Below are 13198 nucleotides of genomic sequence, written 5' to 3' on the forward strand. Positions count from 1 at the left end.
CTGGTACTGTATTTGTCTGCCACTGCATTCAGTGCTGTAGCTTGTACTCATGCCAGTAGTCTTGCTGCAACTAATGAGGCTAATTGGCATGAACCAGGGCTACTGCCATGAGTGAGAGTTGCAGGATCAGCCTCTTAAGCCTACACAACAAAGGTGTACAACTTAAACTCTACTGGTACAGTTAAAGCAGTACAACCCCCTCTAGTGTGGATGCAGTTAATACCATATAAACGTGCTTATTCCGGTATAAAGAGGCTTGTACTGGCATAGGTTATTCATGTATGGGAAGGGGAAATGAGCTATACCGGTATCAAGAACCTTTATTCTGGTATAGCTGCATCCACAGGAGGGGTTCTACCAACATACCTGTATGGGTAAGTATATATATGACACCACAAGCTATCATGGTTATAGCAGAACGAAATCTGTGTGTAGACCAGACCAAGGAAGCTCTTTGGAGCAAGGACCCTGACATTTTGTAATGCACAATGTACATCTATAGGGATATATTACATTATAAATATTAGTAATAACTGAAATAAACCCTCCATTTTAGCACCATGCAGATTATATATACAAACACACCTTATATATACACAATACACATAATGTGTGTGAGTGTCTTTCGTAGTTAGTACCTCTTCATTTTTCACGGCTAAAGAAATAAAAGGTTGATAATTTGAATCTAAATCCTTCAGTTGTTGCTTAGGGCATGAACAAGGTTCTTCCATCCCTGTCTATTCTGAGCCACTCTTTGCATGTTCTCAATACGTTCTTATAGCCCATAAAGTTGACAAGAACATTCAAAATTGAAACATGAAGCAGAGAGGGATTCTGGAGATTTCGGACTCAGGTAATGATTGCCAGTTCAGATATTTAAGAGCCTGAGGCAAAGCTCAATGCGTGATCCAGTAAGCATGCTATTTAAGGACTACTCAAGTCCATTGAAAGGATCACTACTACTGGGCTATACTCCACTGTTGTTTTCTTTCTTTTTGCTGTTCTGCCTGCTCGGGGTTTGCTTCAGGAATGAAGTTTAGCAGCGGTGCTGCATACTGAGCATGCTGAAGACTCTGCTACAATACATTTGATAGATTCTTAATTGAATACATTATGAGAACTGTAATGGAGGTTTGAATTAAAATTGGCAATTTTCCTCTGTTTCATTTTTTAAAAAAAGATTAGTCTCTTTGCTAACATATTTTATTATGACATTTAATATAAAGCTGTTGAAAGGGGGTTGGGAAGGGGACTCCTCTTTCTCAGAATTATGCAGCCCATTACTGCTCTAGTGACAACCAATCAAGAAATTTAATTTTCTTTAACATTAGCCTAAATGACTTACTGTAAATATTCACCCAAGGAAAGCCAAAGGGCAAAGGGACTCCGAAAAGCCAGCCAGCCACATGGCAATGAATAATTCAGAGGTTATTACCTTTACCATAAACAATACTTAACTGTTATTTTCCAGCAGCACAGACATATACATTAGCAACACTGGAAGATGGAGCATTTCTGGATAATTATTGTTGATCACAGAACAGAATGCAGGATGTATAATCTGCGCTTGTAACAATAATCATGCTGAAATCAACTGTTAATTGTGCCCCATTCAGACGTATTTGATAACTCCACTATAAAACTATTTTTTGCCTCTTGTTTAATTTGATTTTCTACACAAAAGAATGGGGGGGGGGGAATGAGGAGGAAAGCAAGAATTGTGTACAAATTCTGTGCCAAGATTGCCCCCTACTGGCACTAGAGAACAATTCTTTATACTGTAGTACATTTTTTTGTCCAGGTTGCTCTTGAATGAAATATAAAACTGTGGACAATTAGCCAGTTTTAGCTGCATATACTGCCATTACAGTTCAGGTATGGAAACAAGTATTGTTAGGGACTTCAGTTCTTTGAAGAACATGTATTTGGATGACAAGTATAGTATATGATGTTGCAATTCAAAATTAATTGGAGAGTTCTGCATTAGAGCCACCAAGTCATTGCCCTATGGGGCACTCCAAAGGGCATCACACTACCAAGTAGAAGTGATTACTGGGCCTTATCCCAATCTCATGTGCACTGATGTAAATCAGGGGTACCTCCACTGAATTCTGTGGTATTATATCAGTGGAACATCAGTGATGGAGTGAAAACAAAATCAAGTCCCATGTGTTTTGAGTGTCATTTACAGTTCAAAAAGTAAAGTGCAGTCAGAACTTATTAAACCTATGCAAATTAAGTTAATTAAGCAACTGTTGTGGACTTAGGATTTATTATACTCCTCACAAATATATTAAATCAGCATGTTACAGAAAGCAAGCAAGAAAAGAACCCAACTAAGCCAAGGATAAACACATGTCCAGTCCTGATGGTGCATGCTCTTGCAGAGCACAGATTGTCATTTGTGAGTTGGGACGTCACTACATGGCTTGAAACCAAAAGCCCTTTACTATTGTCATTTAGTTCCTGCCCGAAAAGTAAATGGACCTTGAGAAACAAAAACATTTAGATTGTTTTGGTTTCTTTGTAAGACAAAATGACAGGTTACAATGAACAGTTTTCATACACAGATTTCAGAGAAATCCATTAAAATTAGCTGTTTTTATAAATAATATTTTTATTGATATTTGTAAAAGCTACTTGCACAAATTGTAAATTTGGCCTAAACTGTCCTGACAGAGGCTCTCTAATAATATTTTAATCTGTAAACAGATACATTAAGGGTTATAATATTGTACCATCTCCATAAATATGCACAGCTTCTGAAGCTCCTTTCACTTGAATTTTTTTGCAGCCCTGTGATGAGAATATACACCATAAACTGATTCTTGTGGGTAGTTTGAGGTTAGGATGAGGGAATATTACTCTCTTCATGCACAATTTAATAGCTAAGCCTTGAATCTTTAAAATTTCACTGTGTTGCCTGTTTTGTAAGGTACATTCTATTCAGTAACTTTGATTTCCTGTAGGTGAGATCCACCTTCTGGTATGACACAAGCAACTGTAAAGTTCAAGGACTGTAAGTAAGACACTTCAGACTAATTTCTAGAGCGAACAAGTACCCTGCAATTGCCTACCTGCATAATTTGTGGTTGTTTGCTGCTTCAGTATGGTCAAGGATTTTCTTTTTGAACAGTCCTAGCTGAAACCTTGCTATAACTCTGTTAACAAGCCCTGCTGCAGATTGGACAGGTCAAAAGTCATTGCAGCTATCGATGAATGACAGCGTTCAATGTCCTCCAAGTGTACTTTTTAAAGTATTTCTAAAGCTATTTGCAAAATAACATGCCCAAATAGGTTCTCTCCAGTGAACCTTCATGGTCAAAGGACTGTTATCATCCAAGTCACAATTATTATTTCAACCTGATTATGAGGAGTCATTTCACTGCTGGCTGGTTGACAAAGCACTTCATTGTAGTGTGGGAGCTCTTAGGTAAGCCTCATGAAACAGTCTCTGCCCCAGTTGGCAAATGTTCTTTTTTTTTCCTGAATATATGAACAAAGACGAAAAACCTGGATAAGCAGCCTGTGAGGAGACAAAACTATTGGCAGGTTCTAGCCAGCTGATATATTTCACCCTATAGGACCCAGTTTACAGTTAATAGAACTATCACAATGTGTTGATCAAAGCGATAACTCAAGGACATGTCAAAATGTGTTTCAGGGAAACCACTGGTGACAAAGTATGTTTTAAAATCCTCTCCAGACAAACAGGATTCCTCCTGGGGACCTGTGAGCAAGGTAACCCACCTTTATCTCCTCTGTAACTGACAAATTTTGCAACATATATGTACAGGAGTTGAACAAATTTAGATACGAGGTATATGAGGGCAAAATGATAAGTCACTGGGGTTTCACCTATAAATGCTAATGGAGTTTTACTTATAAGTCAAAGCTCCAGATTTCATCTGGTGAGACTATGTAGTCCAAGTAAAACAAAATCAAAGCTATCTTTCTTCCAAAGCTCTCAAATTATATGATCAATGCTATTCATATATAGAGAAGAAATCTTTATTATAGCATATGATTACACTGTATTTATTTAAAATTAAAAAAAACCCAAACCCAATTCTTAACAGACTTTGATAGGCACAAATCCCCTCTATTCTCAGTAGGACTATGAACAATTTTTATGGTTTTTTTTGGTATTTATTAGTTACACTGCATATTTAGGGGTAATATGGCCTGGTGGATCTGGCCCTTGGAAGATTACCTCAGATAGGGAGTTCCTTTGGTGATATGGTACATCATCGTGGCTATCACTCAGTCCCTGCCCTGGCTGCCAGTGTGGCAAGAAAAAATGGGTATGAGTGGAGCATCTCTCTTTCCATCTAATTCCTGGCTGTCCCAATAGTATCTGAAGACCACTGGCAGCTGTATATACTATATTAGACCTGCGGCTGCTGTACTGGAGCCTGAATAGTGTAGCATTCCCACCACCTCAGATTTATGCCAAACATTGCTTGGCTGAACCACATGTGGACTTGCACTAGCATGCAATACAAAACCAGGTCATATTAAATACTACTTTGATTTAACTGCCCCTGTGATTAGCCTGTCACTGTCTTTGCTTGTATGATTCAATTTAAGTGAAGCAGTCCAGGGCATAAGAAAGAATAAATCCCGAAGATGTTTTTCAGAGGGAAACAATACACAAGCAAACCCAATCTTTAAAATTACATTGATGCCCATAGGGTTCTTCAACAGCTTTCAGTTATCCCACACCTTTTGCACGCAAATACAATTACATGAAACAGTCCAGAGGAGATTATTTATCTCTAAAAACAGTATTTTATCTAATACCAACATTTTGATCATTCAAGATCATATTCACCACCACCAAGGGAAATGTGTTATCTAATTAAAAATAAAATATTTTGGCAATGTACGATAAACAGGAACATATAATAGCTTGTAATAGTAGCAATATGTCACTAGGTGGCACTAAAGGGTTTAATTTACTGAGTATTGTAATTAGCGTATAGAGAATGGAGTTTATTTGAACAGCAGCATTCATCACCCTTCTGAGTGTGTGGCTGTCATGGTGGTGATGGGCTTGGGAGGAGAGTAAGCCTGTTTGCAGAATTTACTCAGGTGAGTTGTGACAAGTACATGCTAGTGTCTTCCTCGCATCCCCTTTTAAACTGCAATTTTGGGGGCTCCCTCAGCCACCATTGGGCACTACAGTAAACAAAATTCTGGTGGTTGCTAGTTAACCACATGCATAAGGCATTATAACTGCAGAGTGGCACTGACAAAGCAATATTCAAACAGTCAAATGCATAAAACTACACACCTATCCTGCCATGTAACAATTATGCTACAAACCTTTGGAGATCCCATTCAGAAATGCAAAGATCAGAATGCAACACAAACATGCTTTAGTTTGCTGTCCAACCAATGCTCTACCTTACAGGAACTGACAGAGTACCAAGAACCAGGCCACACTGTGCTGCTGGTTTGTGGACAGTCTCAATCTGCTTCTCTATGTTTTGTGCTTCCTAACGATGGCCTCTAATTGTACAACAAATCACTAGCTCTGTAGTACAATTACTACGTATGGGAGTACAAGCGTACAAAAACGCAGCTTTCGAACAAGCACAACCAGCTTTCTTTATTAAAAAGATGGTCTCCAATTTAACCAATGAACTTTTTTCTGATTAGCTACAATATATAACATGCTTAATAGTGACAACTATGATGATAAGGATAAACTCAAGAGAAAATACAATATCTGTATAAAGGTAACATTAGAACAATTGATTAATTTAAATATTTTTCCCAAATTAACTTTGATGTGTCATGTTACCTAGTGCGAATTTAGAAGTAAAAATTTCCACTTGTTCTTATCATTTCCTTCAGTGAAAGATCCTTATTATCCTATTGGATAGTTTTCAGGAAAAATCCTAATATCCTAAATTATACACTGTAGATCCTGACTGGGAGAGGACTGACTGGGGCATGAACCCTAAAAACTACAAGAATTAGACTACTGTGCCTAGAAGTAATAAATAACAGTAATAATGATCCTTTGCACTTACATAGCGTCTTTCATGAAAGGATTTCAGAGCACTTTACAAACATGTAATTAAGTCTTACAATATCCCCATGAGGTAGTTAAGCACTTAAGCACTGTGAGGAAGTTATGCACACTCACTATGTTTATACACAGCTGCTAAAAACAGGGAATCACTGAGAATCTAGCTTTCCTCAACAGAGAGGCTCTTATAAAAGCTGTGACAATGCAGTATTACATGAATGGAGAAAGAGACACCAGGGGGATGAGGTAATATTTTTTATTGGACCAACTTATTGGAAAGGATCAATTTCCTTTCAAAAGTACAACCACCCACTGATCCCCTTAACACAGCTTCATCCCTAAGCAAGTTTGCTTCAGGAAGAAGAAAAAGGGTAACAGTAAATATCCTTGACATGTGACACACGACAGTTCTCAAGAGCATTTGGCAAGAGGAACTTCTGTTTGTACTTAATACAAAAGATTTAATTAAAACTGATATTTATTAAGAAGACCTCCAATATGTCTTCAAACTAATAGGAAAACAGAAACAGCGTATACTGGTAAGCAAAGAGTATGCTGACATATTTTTATGTCAAAGAATGTCATCTCTTTGTACTATTGACTTGTCATATCTCTTGGTGCTCAATGCGGTAGGTCTCTGAACGAAGAAAACTGTCCAAGGTTCACGTTAGCTCAGAATTTCTGGCTTTCAGGCAGTGGATTTTAAGCCAGATTCTTGTCTTTCTTCCTATCAGGACCCTTCATGTCCTGCTTGGAGAGCTGAGGTTCTCTTCTCCCACACTACCCTTCCCCTTCCTGTCCTTCAGAGGTTTTGCATCTTAGCACTTTTCATCTTGCGGAAAAGGGCTGGATGTGGCTATGACCCAGTTAGAGCTATGTAGAGGCCAAATGTGAATGTGAGCTCGCTTGGACCACTGGACAATCTGACACCACGGACTGTGAGGTGCTGCTCACCCATCTACAAGACCTGACTCTGCTCTTTTCTTTCAGATGAAATTATTCCCTCTTCCCTCAAAGACCTTCACATGGTGAATCCCACAGGAACTGATCCTATCGTTTCTCTTATTCATAATCTTCCTAAGGCCATCAGGAAAGATTCTACAGGCTCTGATGTTACCATCAGTATGTAGATGGCACTTAGCTCTATGCCCCATCTTAATAAATGTGCATGCTGTAATTTCCCTAGTGATCCAGTATTTGAATAAGGGGAGGGGGGGTGGGGAAAGGGTGAAGAGCTGCAGGCTAAAGGCAGAAGTTATATGAGTTGGGAAGAGTGCAGCATTTTGAGGAGATAGCTGAAAAGGTGACCTGCTCCTCCTTTGCAGGAATCTGTTACCTGGATCAAAGTGGCACACAGATGCAAAATCATGCTTCACCACTCAGTTTTTCTCGACACCCAGGGAATAATGGCGGACAGGGATGTCTCTCACCTTTGGCTTGTTCAGCTATTCTGTTCATTCCTCTAGGAAGTAGATGTACGAACCACAACCCATATATTACCCTCATATGAATATAACTCTTTTCCCCTTGAATTAATCCTAAACAGCAACCCTTGTTCTAAGTAGAGCTGACTGTATGAATACCTCATACCAGTATCTTGTTTGGTACATTGGCTGCCAGTGGGTCCATTTCAAAGCGCTCAAGCTCACCTTCAAATCCCTGAATGGGTGAGAGTCCCCTTATCTCAGGAACTGTCTTTCTGCTCCTCATCATGTATCAGATAAAATCAAAGCAAGAACTAAAAAACTATAAAGAAAAAAAGCTTAAGATGGAGATATGTATTAAAATCCAGAAGCTGCACCACAACTGGTAATTTATACAAATATCTATTGAAGTCAGTAACTGGCTAACACACACCAGACCTCCTGCAAACCTCTGTAATGAAATGGTAACATTAAAGATATATTCAAAACTTGCATCTCTATTCTTCTTAGATGAGCTCATTGTATGCATTTGCTTTGCAGACTTTCATTTCAGAAAGGATTTTCGAATGATACCTTGGGACTCTTTAGGAAATGGCTCCTTTGTGAACAGAATTCTCACAGGGATTGACTGGCTACTGGTTGTTATTGTTGGTGAGCTGCGAGACAGCTGCCATGTCCATTATGCATAATGCAATTCCCTGCAAAGGCCAAACTAGTTGCTAAGCACCTACCTGAAAAATCCCTTAAACATAAGCCATTGGAGACCAGGTGCTCAATGTAGGAGGAAAAAGGAAATCAAAGATTGGTGCCACTTAAGGCTCAGTGATTTTACTGAATTGATTTCCCCATCATACGCTTGATATTTAGATTCAGTTTTTTCATTTCTATATTATGTTTTTAGCACTGCTTTCTAATACCAAGTGTTTCTTCAATACTGCACAAAGCCACTGTATGACACTGTCCCCTTTCGTACAACCTCACCCAAACTTCTACACAGGAGGACATGACTGGATGTTCAAGTCTTGGATGAAGATGTTCGAAGAAGGTGTGTAATAAAAGTTTTTTTTCCTTCTCATCCTCCTTTTTATAAACATCCTCTTCTCCAGCTGCAACTTGTGCATTTTTGTAGCATGATTATCTTCCAAGCGGAAAGATATTAGAGACTTGAAAAGCCAGCAGGTTTTGTTGTTGTGTAACAGGGGTATCTACCTTCCTCTGGAAGTTTCAAACACCTCTGCAGCTTTGTCAGTGAATGAGAAACAGTATCTGGGATTCAAACTCATTGCTCCTAGCACATATCACTTGTAGAGCACCAAGCTGACCTCATAACTCTCCCTGTTTCCTTAGTAAATACGTTTCCCTCCAACACAATAGGAACAAACACAAGTCTGAGTTCAGTTGATTTCCTCCTAACTTGATATGTTTTTGATTAGCTGTGATTCTGATTTGAAAGCAGAACTAGAAGCTTAATTAGATATGATTTATTCACAGCAGGCTAGAGCTACAACTTTGATTTTATGCACAAGAAATCCAAAATTATGCATCTTTTCTCCAATGATGGTACTGGAGCAGCATTATGCAGGAATACAGTTGGACAAGATACATTTTGAATCAATGGTTATACACACTTAAATCAGCTTTCCAACATAGTGCATCTTAAAGGGAAAGGAATCCTTTAAAAAATATATGTAAGAGCTTTCTGTCTATAGACATTTTCTGTAAGAAGAGTGTTGGTCTTTGAAAGCCACCAAGTCCAGTGTAAAAATGCATCATTTCAATAGTAATTTTAAACTTACTCCTTTTTTAAAATAAAGTATACCTGAAAGTATTCAAAAACCTAGACTGAGATTTTCAAAACTGCCTAAATAATTTAGATGCATTAATGTGAACTGAACTCCAAAATCCCCTGTGCGTCATTGAAAAATCTCAGCCTAAATGTATTTGTTTGCTGAGGTATAATAATTCTAGTGAAAATAATTTTCACTTTGGGAGATTGGACTGGATCCGTCATCCAAGGATCTCAAAACTCTTCCTAAATATTAACTAACCCTTGCAACACTAGGGAAGTAAGTATTATTGTACCCATTCTACAGACTGGCAAACAGATACAAAATAGCTATGTAACTTGACCAAAGTCACATGATGAGTCAGGTGGTAATGGAACCAGAAGTTCTGCTTCCATTTGTCTACTGTACTTACAGATACTCATGTGGGAATGTTGCCTAGTAAATCCACATTGTCTGCTTGCCACAAATCACAACCTGTAGGATTGTTGGTTTTGCAACTAGTTTATTATTGGGCCACTTGTTATCCACAAATGAAACATTTAAGTTTTAATGCCAAAATCTCATGGAAGATACTAAACGTCGCTCCTTTTACTTCTAAAAAATATGTTTAAAAATAATATGCTTAGGAGCACCTGAATATCCTCCACTTAATATCCTGGAGCTATGAGGCTTTCATCTATACTCCAATCAACTCGTAGCCATGCTTCCCCTTCACTTCTTGTCACTTAACTAACCATTTCAAAATTAACACCAACCAAAGCAGACTTAACATTTATTGTGCTTCTTCTAGAATTCTTCACTTTTTAGTGCTGCTTTTTTTTTTTTTAAACTGTAAATGTCAAGGACAATTTTCCAAACTCTGTCAGAATCTTGACATCCATCTCCTTCAGAGCAAGTGAAAGAAAAGTGAGTGTGTGTGTGTGTGTGTGTCGGGGGGGAACTTGGAGGCAGAGGGACAGGAAGAGGGGAAGGAATGAGATAGGGGAAAGGCAATGACAGTTTCTTTCCCCTTAAATTTTATACATATTCAGTGGAGCCTCCACAGAGGTGATTACACTAATCAGTGAGATGCAGCTGCCTACTGGAGCGCTCATCCTTGAGAATTAGCCAAAACAGAGAGTAGCAGCAAAGCTGTATAGAATCAATGCAGCAGAACTAAATGACATAGAAGAGAAATTTCAGAAAGGCCATGTTTTTCTGGACCTTTTCTGGCTACATCCTTACAGTTTAATCTGTAATATTTTTAAGAGGATTACGACTGAAATTTGCTTTGGTTAAGAGAACTGCATTAAAACCTTTATATATTTGACGTTTTTGCACTTACAGCATTAATGCCTTTGCCAAGGCCAGGCCTAAACAAAATTTTGGAGGTTTGTTTTTTTGGTCTCTCTTTTGTTGAGGGATCTCTAGTAAATAAATACAGTTGGAAAGCTTTGAAAAACAAACACAGTTACAGCTAGCATACTAATGTGAAAAACAACTGCAAATCAATTAAAATAAATGCAACTGTCCACTTTTCTGGTTTCCCCAACAGTTCACAGACCGGGTCAAGTAATTAACACTAATTTTTCTAAACTGATCTGAGAATTTGTGGGGTGGCTACACAGAATAACAGGAGCTATTTACTTCATAGTGTCTCCTTGTAACATTTAAATCAAAGGATGCTTTGAGCTATGTTGGGAGTAGAGCCATTACATTTATACATTTACAGGAAATCAGGCTTCATAAAAAGAGTTACTGTGCCTTTGAACTGACAAATTCATGAATAAAGGCTTTTAGGAATAATCAGCTAAACACCCATGATTAAAAGAATTTCAATGTGACAGTTGCTTATTTCACAGTAACAGTCTAGAAATCAAGAGACTCATTTTTAGTTGTCTCGTCCTGATGCCCCCAAGAAAAGTATCTTCAAATAACTTGAAATTGATCTGATGAAGAGAGGGAATCAACTTCAGATCGGAATCTACCACCTTTGTGCTACAAAAGCACTGGGGTTTTCACGTTCAAATAAAAAACAAACAAAAAAAATGCCCCCAGTGTTTGGCTTCACATTTGTGGCTTTTGTATTATCTTCTGTTATTATTGTGTCTCATCCTAACACATAATATTATTGTGTGAAGATCAAAGGAGAAGGGTAAGAGAGCCCTCTTTAGTAACAATCACATCCACCAGCTACCTCAAAAGTCAGTCATTAGACTGTTGAAATCCTCCATCTGCTCTGTGAGGTCTCCAAGTGAACCATCTTAAGGGGTGAATGACAGAGCCCATTCCCTAGGCAGACAGTAATTTGGCCACTTGAGAACAAAGATCTATCACCATTATAAACGGATTTTTGTGGTTGTTTCTCTGGGTAGATTCTTCATTAAGCAAATATTTGCCATCCTAGGTTAATTATTCAAAACTGAACTGCTATTTATAAACTACTATTTATTCCACCAGTAGTGAATCGGTGTTTGTTTCTCTGATCTTTGATCTGTCTAGTTAGAAATACTTCTTCCCACCAATGATAAAGAATATAAGAGGGGGAGGTGGTTCTAATGAAACACTAAGCCTGTAGAATAATGGATTGTATTTAGTTCAACTTCATACAATGAAACTTTCCATGGACAGTTTCTTTGCAGGTAGAGGTGTCTTTCAAATTGCACAATAACCCAGTTACCACAGGAAGACTCCCCAAGTGAACAAGACCAGGTGCTTTGTGCTGATGGAATGTCACAAAGCACCTGGAGTAGTGGCCAGGATCTGGCCCACAGTAGAAAAGACAACCATTCTAGTTTATATTCCATCCAAGCATGTCTACAAATAAGTGTACAGTGAGTAGGCCTGTTTACAGTGAGTAGGCCCATTCAAAAGTCAGAAAATGACAAAAATCAGCATTTCACACACAACCTTAATTCTGCCCTTGTGTTTCTGCATGATACAATGTTAATTACACAACATACTCTTTTTCAGTTAATGTAATAAAATATCATACTGTTTCTTCCACAGTAGTAGGGGCAGATCCTGGAAACACTTGCCACTGGGCATAATGCTGACTAGTTGGCTTCAGTGGGACCAATCATAATAGCTAGTGCTATGCCCAATAGCAAGTATTTGCGGGATTGATCCTTTAATACACATACGTAGCAATTTGTAATAGTGCAAGTATACACGAATGGAAACAATTTTAATTGTCATGATGTTGCCACAAAACTTTGTAATTATTATTATTAGTTATTATTTGTATTACCCATAATGCATAAGATCCCCAGTGGACCTCACTGTGTAAGGTTCTAAACGCAGAACATAAAAAGAGTCCCTCCCTGAAAGAGCTCCCAATCTAAGTTGTCTTAGACTTTTAATGTGATAACTTCTTTTGTCACATTATTTATTTCTAGTGATCAGCCGGCAGCAAATGTTTCTGGGTAAAAAGGTTGAGGAAAATATGCCCAAATTTTCAAAAGTGGCCTCTATCTGTGGATGACTTAGCTTCCAGGATTTAAGAGTTCAGACCAAAATTTATAAAAAAGAATAACTCAAAATAATTTCTGTACATTTTGCAAAAGATATTAGAATGTGTTTGATGGCTCCCATTGGAGGAAAAACCATTTATATTATTTCATAAACAAAAGACTCCCCATTTTTATTACATATTTGAGGACTTAAGTAGGAGTAACTAGTACATTGGCATTATGCTGACCTTCTGAATGGGGGTGAATTTCACCCTCTTCACATAGATGAAGAGTTTTGTGTGTGAAAATTCTATATGTACAAAGAGATATTTGTAAAATTGTATTGTACTGATCTGTAATCAATAGAGTCCCTTTTCATTATAACAAAAGCAGGTATCCATTATCAAATTTGAGGAAAACTGCATTTGCACCATTTACCAGATGCCAGCTCTTGTCCAAGCTGCAGGCATTAGCTAAGAACTGCCAACTCATAGCTGAAGACCAAATCAGTTCACC

At 38.0% G+C, this 13198-nt stretch overlaps 1 protein-coding gene across 6 annotated transcripts in view; it reads right to left on the bottom strand.

The window, feature by feature from the left end:
* Positions 1–13198, bottom strand: part of OTUD7A (OTU deubiquitinase 7A) — a 267788-nt gene that overhangs the window by 15357 nt on the left and 239233 nt on the right. The gene's annotated exons all lie outside the window — the stretch shown is intronic.

Source organism: Gopherus evgoodei, chromosome 10 (assembly GCF_007399415.2).
Source record: "Gopherus evgoodei ecotype Sinaloan lineage chromosome 10, rGopEvg1_v1.p, whole genome shotgun sequence".
NCBI lineage: Eukaryota > Metazoa > Chordata > Testudines > Testudinidae > Gopherus > Gopherus evgoodei.